The sequence below is a fragment of the Sylvia atricapilla genome, chromosome 16, assembly GCF_009819655.1.
Source record: "Sylvia atricapilla isolate bSylAtr1 chromosome 16, bSylAtr1.pri, whole genome shotgun sequence".
In the NCBI taxonomy this organism is placed as follows: domain Eukaryota; kingdom Metazoa; phylum Chordata; class Aves; order Passeriformes; family Sylviidae; genus Sylvia; species Sylvia atricapilla.
In genome coordinates, this window is record NC_089155.1 from 12,783,932 (window position 1) to 12,792,122 (window position 8,191).

The window sequence follows — 8,191 nt, forward strand, 5'->3', positions numbered from 1 at the left end:
AGTTGCAAATTCTGCCGTGAATTTTACCCGATTTACTATGGATGGATCTCAGCCTCAGAGACAGACCAGACTCCTCAGGCAAGTGATTTCTGCTTTAGAAGAAACAAGGCAAAGAGATCATGTGAAAATATCACATAAACCCCCAGTGACTTCCAGAGTGACACTTTGGGTGTCTTATGTGGCAAAAGGTCCTTCTTGGCAGTTTTGCTGCACCATCAAAATCCAACGTTTTGGTGTAAAAAACGACAACTCTGGGCAGTGTCTGAGCCCTTCAAATGCCCAACAGGGGTTTGCTGGGTTTGTGCTGACTGGCTGCTGATAGAGGCCAGTTCTCAGCCTCTCCCTCAGCACACAGTGAATTAAAGTTTATTTTTCTTTGCTATCATGCACAGCTTGTTTGGAAAAGGCCCACGAAGCCCTGAGCTGCTGTAGCTGGCTGCAAAGTGGAGATTTCAAACAAGGCCAAGTGTTAAAGCAAGAGTTTAATTTGTGCTCTGGCAAAAAGCAGCATCCTTATCCTCAGGACAACTCTCACCCAGGCAGCAGCACCACAGGCTCACAACCAACCTCATTCTCCATTTGTGAAGATGTAAGGAAATAAATAACCCAGTTCACAGCCAATCCCCCAGCCCGAGCTGCTGCACCAAAATGCTCAGCTCTCCTTCAGGAGCTCCAGTCCAGCAGGAATTCCCATCCCAAGTGCAGAAAGATCCCTGTCCTTTCAGCAGGAATTCCCACCCCAGCTGCAGAAAGCTCTCTATCCCTTCAGCAGGAATTCCCATCCCAGCTGCAGAAAGATCCCTGTCCTTTCAGCAGGAATTCCCACCCCAGCTGCAGAAAGCTCTCTATCCTTTCAGCAGGAATTCCCATCCCAGCTGCAGAAGGCTCCCTGTCCTTCCAGCAGGAATTCCCACCCCAGCTGCAGAAGGCTCCCTGCTCCTTCCAGCAGCATTCCTCCCCCTGTAGGAGCCCATGCCTCCACTCCAGTTCGATGTAAAGGCAAGTCCCTGCACGAAACTTGTTGCAGCTGTTGCATATCTGCATGGAAAGATCTCCAGCAGTCGTGTGAGCAGCAAGTCTGCCCTGCTTGGATTTGCTCTGCCTGCTCCAGTTTTGCCCCAGATTGTTGTGGCCACGCAGCTCTGGGATGTTTTGAAATCAAGAATCGTTGCTCTGGTCAAGGCTCCTGCTCAGCCCTGCTCTGGCTGTGTCTGAGGGGTTCTGTGATGCTTCCCAGAAGGCACCAGAGTTCTCAGAGAAAATTATATAGTTTTCATAATTCCTTTTGTCCGTGCCATTGCTCGGTTGTTTTCGTACGGAGCGTTTTCTGACTGGAAGACAGGGATAATCCCCGTGAGGGTGCCAGAGCAGGCAGAATTCACCCCAGCAGCCAGGGCTGAGAGGGAGCAGAGTGTTTTCTTCCACCCTGCCAGGAAAAACTCGCTGATGCGACACTGGGAATTCAGCTGTCGAGGAGAACCTCGGGTCAAAGAGGTGGATTTTCAGATTTTCACACCAGACTGCTCCCGGCCCAAGGGATGTCCTCCCTTGGGAGGTGATGCCATCGGATGTCCTTGTGCTGGGGTACAGGGTAAAGCCTGGCAGACACAAAAGGAGCCCTTGGCAGGTGCAGGGGGCTCAGAGGGGTGTCCTGCCTCGCTGTGTGTGGCTGGGCAGAGTTTGTTTGGTGCTGCTGGAGTGGGACACCAAAGGATTCCATTGTTGTGGCTGTGTGAAGGGGAGCAGCTCTCTCCAGCACTGCTGCAGGTGGATTCCCAAGGGAAGGATGCAGAGCAAAGGAAAACTGAGAGCTGCAAGGCTGGGGTCAGCACCTGCCCCGGGTCCCTTCTGCACCTCCAAAAAGCTGCAGCTACCCACCACTGCCAGGAATACAAATCCTGGGAATTGCCTTCAGTTCCTTTCTATCAAGGATTTTGTTTTTGGCTGATGTTGAAGGCAACATCATCAGCTCAGTGAGGGAGGAAACAGGAGGGGATGGCACTGGTGAACCCACCCAGCCAGCAGTGCCACACCACTGGTTTTTTCTCAGTGTTTCAGGTATTTTATGAAACCACCTCTGCTTGCCCAGACCTCAAACACCAAGGGAAGGCTGAAGCAAAATTTAGCAGCCTGTTCCAAGCAACACAAGGAACGTGACAAGAGCAGAGAAAATGCCACCCTGATCCACGGGCTGGGACTCTCCTCCAGTGCCAACCCCACAATCTTGTGCCATCTTCTCCCCAAATCCTGCCCTGCCTTTGATATGTTAATCCTGCGTAAGGCAAATTCCCTGCCATTAGAATAAAGTCCATTCTGCTCTCCCTGCAATCTGCATGATCCAGTTCAAAGTTAAATTAAAAAAAAAAAAAATAAATCCCGACCTGTGTGAATGTTGCAATCGCATGATGAAATCTGTAAATCTATTTTTAATGTCTCATTGCTGCTCTAGCTGAACGAGGCAAGGCGACGGCTCCACGGCATTTGCTTCATACACTTTTTTTTTGGATTCTCATGCACTCGATAAATATTCACTCTGCAGCCTTTGCATTTCCAGTACTGCAGGACCCTAAAATAGAAGACAAGTTTTTCTTTCCCTCTTTTGCTTTCTGAAATTCCAACTTGACTCCGGGATCTCTCCAAATCAAATGTGAAGCACTAAACGCTGCAAGGAGAAAATGATTCAAATTAATACAGATGCCAGAAAATAGGATTTGAATCCCAAACACGCAGCTATTTGCACTGTTTTTAGGAGGTGACAGAGAAGAATACTTGATTTCATTTCACATTTAAAATATTTGCAATGTTAATTCTCTGAGTGGCTTGTTTTTATTAGGAAAATATTTGAACATTGCTGGAAAGATTCTCCCAAATCATCATCTTTACAGAACACTTCTTGGGGGATCAGTTTGTGCTTTTCATTCCGATGTGGGATGGAAACAAGCTCTGAAAGTCTGGAATTTTCTGTGTAACAAACCCTTCATTTTTCTGACCAAATTTCCTTTGAAAAATCCGCGCATGAAGCACTCAAATGAATCCTGCTGTGGTCACTTGGGAGTCATCCCACGACAAGTCGGGCGCTGCCTCTCCCTCTTTATCACTGTTAATGTTATTCCCCCGGTCACAATTACAATGAATTCCTCGATATTTGGTGCATACAAAGATCACATGTGTGAGAACAGCCGAGAAAACCGGAAAGGACGGCAATTTATCCCGAGGATAAATTCCGAGTTATTGATTTATTCCGATAAATTTCGATGTATCCCGAACTCCCGGATTTTCCGGGGCGGACAGCCCAGCAAGGGGACACAGAAGGGACCCCGCGGATGCTGCGACATCATCGCCACCTTGTCACACGGCCCCGCAGGGCCGGAGGTGGCAGAAAGGGAAGTTTTAGCATCGTTTCGGATACCCGAGACTGTGGTGAGGCTGGGAAAGGGCGATGGTTTCAGCGCCCAGAGAGTTTGGGGCACTTGGGGCAGCCCCCTCCTGTCCCCCTCTGTCCCCTCCTATCCCCCTTGTCCTCCCGTCCGCTCCTGTACTCTCCTGTCCTCTGGTCTCCTTTGTTCCCTCCTGTCCTCCTCTGTCCCCGCTGTCCCTTCTTTCTCCTGCTGTCCTCTGTCCCCTCCTGTCCTCTCTGTCCCCCTCTATCCCCTCCTGTCCCCTGTTGCCTCCTGTGCTTTGTCCCCTCTGTTCCTCCTGTCCCCACTCTGTCCACTCCTGTCTGTCCCCCTGTCCCCTCGTGTTTGTCCCTCTGTCCCCTCCTGTCTGTCCCCTTGTCCCCTCTTATCTGTCCCCCCTGTCCCCTTTGTCTGTCCCCTCTGTCTGTCCCCCTGTCCCCTCCTGTCTGTCCCCTGTTTGTCCCCTCTGTCCCCCTGTCCCCCCTGTCTGTCCCCTCTGTCCCCTGTCTGTCCCCTCTTGTCCCCTCTGTCCCCTGTCTGTCCCCTCTGTCTGTCCCCTCTGTCCCCCGTCTGTCCCCCGTCTGTCCCCCGTCTGTCCCCTGTCTGTCCCCTGTCTGTCCCCCTGTCTGTCCCCTGTCCCCTGTCTGTCCCCCTGTCCCCTGTCTGTCCCCTCTGTCCCCTGTCTGTCCCGTCTGTCCCCTCTGTCTGTCCCCTGTCTGTCCTTCTGTCCCCTGTCCCCCTCTCTGTCCCCTGTCCCCTGTCTGTCCCCTCTGTCCCCTGTCTGTCCGTGTCCCCAGCGCGGGGCGCTCCCCGCTCTCCCGTGCCCGTGCCGCTGCCGCCCCCTCGTGGCCGCCCGCAGGAAGCGCAGCCCGTTCCCAGCCGCGGGCATTTGCCTCCAAATCCCTCCAATAATATAAAATAAAATAAAATAAAATAAAATAAAATAAAATAAAATAAAATAAAATAAAATAACCCCCAAAAAAGTCTGTAAGAGGCTCAATCCAGCGCCGTGCCCAGGCCCAGATCCCTCGGGGGTCGCTGCATTTCACAGATTTAGGGGATGCGTCCCCAGGAGCGCACCTCACCCATTTACACTGCTCCTTCTCAGGGAGCCGGGGAAAAGGGGGGCACTGAAACTTCGCCTATTCTGTGAAATTCCACCTTTTTTTTTTTTTTGGCAGATTTTGCCCACTGGAGAACCGGCTGGAGCCTCCCCGCTGCATCCAGCGAGACCGCAGCGCTGGGAAAGGTTTAATGATCCCTTAAGGAATGGGAACATGCAAAGCAAATGAGCTTGGAGTGGCTTAAATCTCAATGGGGGAGTAAATGGGCGCAGTTGAAGAGATGGAAGCAGCCCGGCCGCTGCTGACAGCAATTCAAATGCCAGATTGGGCGGCACTGAATTAAACAACAGCGCTTGTTCAAATATTAGGAGAGACAAGAGGGGGAAAAAAAAAGCTCTTGGAGAAACAGATCCTGCTGTGCTGGATGAGCTCCGCAGACTGACTAATCCGGGCTCCTGTCCTACGAGTCACCAGCAGCAAATACCTGGGGAAGGTGCGAGGTGTGGACACCGCATCTCCCCCGGGACACAGCGGTGTCAATAGTTTAGGGCAACACGATAAAAATATAAAAACTGGGTAGTCTGAAGTGAAAAATCAAGAGCTCAACTTGATCCTATTGAGCAGACAACGCAGCTTTTAATGGCCGAGTTTTAAATTTTGTGATGTAATTTATTGATCCCGGTCAGACCCCAGAAGAGGAGTCACAGGACAGCCGTGGGCTGACTAAAAATCCATGTGATGCCATTAGAAATGCCATATTCTCCTCGGGACCGGCGGCTGGAGCAGGCAGGGCAGGAGCTGGGAGGTGGCAGGGCAATCCACGGGGTGAGAGGAGCATTTGCAGCTCTTGTGGTTGGTTTGGGCAGCTCTAATAATCCTCGCCATTCATCAGCATGAAAGAGTCAAGTATTCCCACCTCCCCCCTCTCACCGCTGCCATTTGAAAAGTATCTGACCTAATTATTACTATCCCTGTTGTGTAAATTCAGCACTTTGTCAGGCTGAATAAATGTACATTAGCCTTAACATGAGCGAAACAAGTTTAAACAATGAAGGCAGCTTTGTAAAGCTCCCCGGCTTTTTAACTTATTTGACACCACACTAAAGGGCCCATTTAGACTAAAGAGTTCAGCACATTTTGGGACCCATTAAATGCCCAGGTTGAGACTAGATATTCTCCTTTTTCTTTTTTTAATTTGTCCTCCCTGGTTGCTAAAGTCAGCAGAATTGAGCAATAAGCTGTTTTGCATTTCTTTAGCTTTGTAGGCAAGTTGCAGAAAGAAAAGCTACACCCATCCCGGCCAGCAGAGCAGCCCTGCCGAGGCCGGGCAAACCTCACTTATCACTGAGACCAAGGCATCCCTCGGAATTAGCTTTAATTAAAAAAAAAATAGTTTTAATTAAAAAAAACATAAAAAGAGGAAACTCATGGCACAAAAATGTTAGGAAAACTTAGGCTGTCAAATTGTTTCTATTTTAGGCTCACAACACAGAATTTAGAGTCAGGTCAGCCTTTCATTGAATTATGGATCTATTATGGCTGGAAAAGAGCTCCAGGATCATGGAGTCCAAGCTGTGACTGATCCCCACCTTGTCCCCAGCCCAGAGCTCTGAGTGTCACCTCCGGGAATTCCTGGGACACCTCCAGGGATGGGGATCCAAAACTCCCTGGGCAATTCCAAAGCCTGAGCACCTTTTCCATGGAGAAATTCCTCCTGATTCCGGAGTGACAAACTCCAAGTCTATCCTGACTGCAGCTGTTGTCACATTCAGGACATGACTTGGAAGAAGGAGAAAATTGACCCTGTTTTGGCTGCAGGACAAATGCAGATCAGCTTCAAAAGAGCAAAAAGCGCAGAAAAATCAGGGGATCATCACCCTCATCATTCCCTGTTTCCTGCCCTCCTCCTTCAGGGAGAAAATTTCTCAAGGTAGCAGAAAGAAAGAGGCAAACGAGAGGACACAAGGGAAAAACTGGCTGGAAAAAAGTAGCAGTGAAGTCAGAAGTGAAAAATTCTGCCAGGGGAAAACTTCTGCCAGGGGAAGGGGTTGTTGTCCTTCACCAGTGAGCCCGACTTTTGAGCAAACCTCTCACAGCTGCCACACAAAGGTTGGGCTCTGCTGGATGTGTCACTAAGAGCTGGCAGGGAAACTTTTTCAAAAGAGAATTTCGTTTTACTCGAAGCCATCACGAAACCGGTTCTTTCCCAAATGAGATCTGCGGTCAGTCTGTAAATTGCATTCTGTCACTGACCTGGAAGAGATACTTGAATCCACGTGAAGTTCAGGGCTTGACAAAGCCACAACTCCAACACTGGCAGCAGCACCTCCCCAGGATCTGGGCTCTTGGATGGAGATCCAGATTAAAATCCTGGTTTATAGGCAGAGCTGGATGTGGATTCCATCCCTCTTACTCATTTTGAAGCTTGGTTCAGTTTGAAGCACAGGAGAAAAAAAAAAAAAAAAAAAAAAAAACCAAAACCCAACTCAATTATAATTTCTAGCTGTCAGGAAGGAATTCTATCAGCTCCATCCTCCAGGAGGAAATCCACACTGTCTAGCAGTAATCAGTTCCATTTGTGACCCTCCCAACAAAACCCTTTTTGTCTGTGATTTGTATTCAGCTTAGGACACGCTGATTTCAGACCCTCTGCGGATTTTAATGTCTAAACAGCCTTTTTATTTTTAAATGCAAGCAAGAAACTATTTGGCAGGGTCTGACTCTGAAGCAAGATGTCCCAGCTGCAGTGGGGCCTGGGCTCACAGCAAGGCAGGACACTCACAGACTCTGTTCAGTTCAGCTAAGAATAGGACATCAGTAAGAAATATTTTAATCTAACAAACATCGTGTTTTGAAGGGAACTTTCAGCTTTTCTCGGCCAATTTGAGTGGCATGTGATGATCTCATGGCGTGGCAGCTGGAGGACAAACGAAGCTGCAGCTCTGACACTGATAATGGGCTGAGCTCTGGGTGCGGGAACTCCCTCAGGTTTTTGGGATTCAGGGGCACCGATGTGGAAATGAGGCTGGTGATTCACGACACTGAACCTTCCAGCCCCTTTCCACACATCTGGGCCAGGTTTCCCCACCAGTGTGGGAAGGAATTTGCTGCAGTTCACTCCAGTCCTCAGGTTCCACACCAAAAAAATAAAACAAATCAGCCCCCAATTATACAACTGGCATTAACTGGATCCTTTTTTTGAGCTTTTCAGAAGAGAGGTCGAGGCTTGAACAGCATGGAAACAAAACTGTGCCATGTATTCCCCAGAACAACCCCATGGATGTGCTGCAAGAGACTAAAAAAAAAAAAAAAAAAAAAAAAAAAACGGATTTCACATTCTACCACTTCTGCAGTTTTCAACTTTCACCAGCATTCAAATTCACCTACATTAAAAGAAAATTAAATTGCCCTCTCCAACAAAAAGCAAACCACAACAAAGCAAACATCCTCCAGCAAACTATTCCCTCGAATCCATTAAAAACTGCCAAGTCAACGCTGCAGTGCCCGCTGCCCGTCCCGGGCTGCCAACAGCACAAGTGGCACTTTGGGCCCCTGTTTGTCACCAGCTGTGGCAGGAACTGCATGACAGGCCAGAAATATTCCATATTCCAACCATATTTCACATGCCAATGATGTATCACACTCCCCCAGAGCTGGGGCTCTGTGAAGGGAAGGAAAAGCCCCCACTGGAAACAATTCAGGGACCATCAAGGTTTTAAGAGCTCTGTC

General features: G+C 49.1%; 1 long non-coding RNA gene across 1 annotated transcript; it reads right to left on the bottom strand.

Moving 5' to 3' along the window:
- Positions 1 to 2,471: 2,471 nt before the first annotated feature.
- Positions 2,472 to 7,425, bottom strand: LOC136368616 (uncharacterized). Its single transcript, XR_010744873.1, has 2 exons — positions 6,716 to 7,425; positions 2,472 to 2,662 (listed from the first exon to the last, which is right to left on the bottom strand). It is a non-coding gene; the product is annotated as an uncharacterized lncRNA (long non-coding RNA).
- Positions 7,426 to 8,191: the final 766 nt, after the last annotated feature.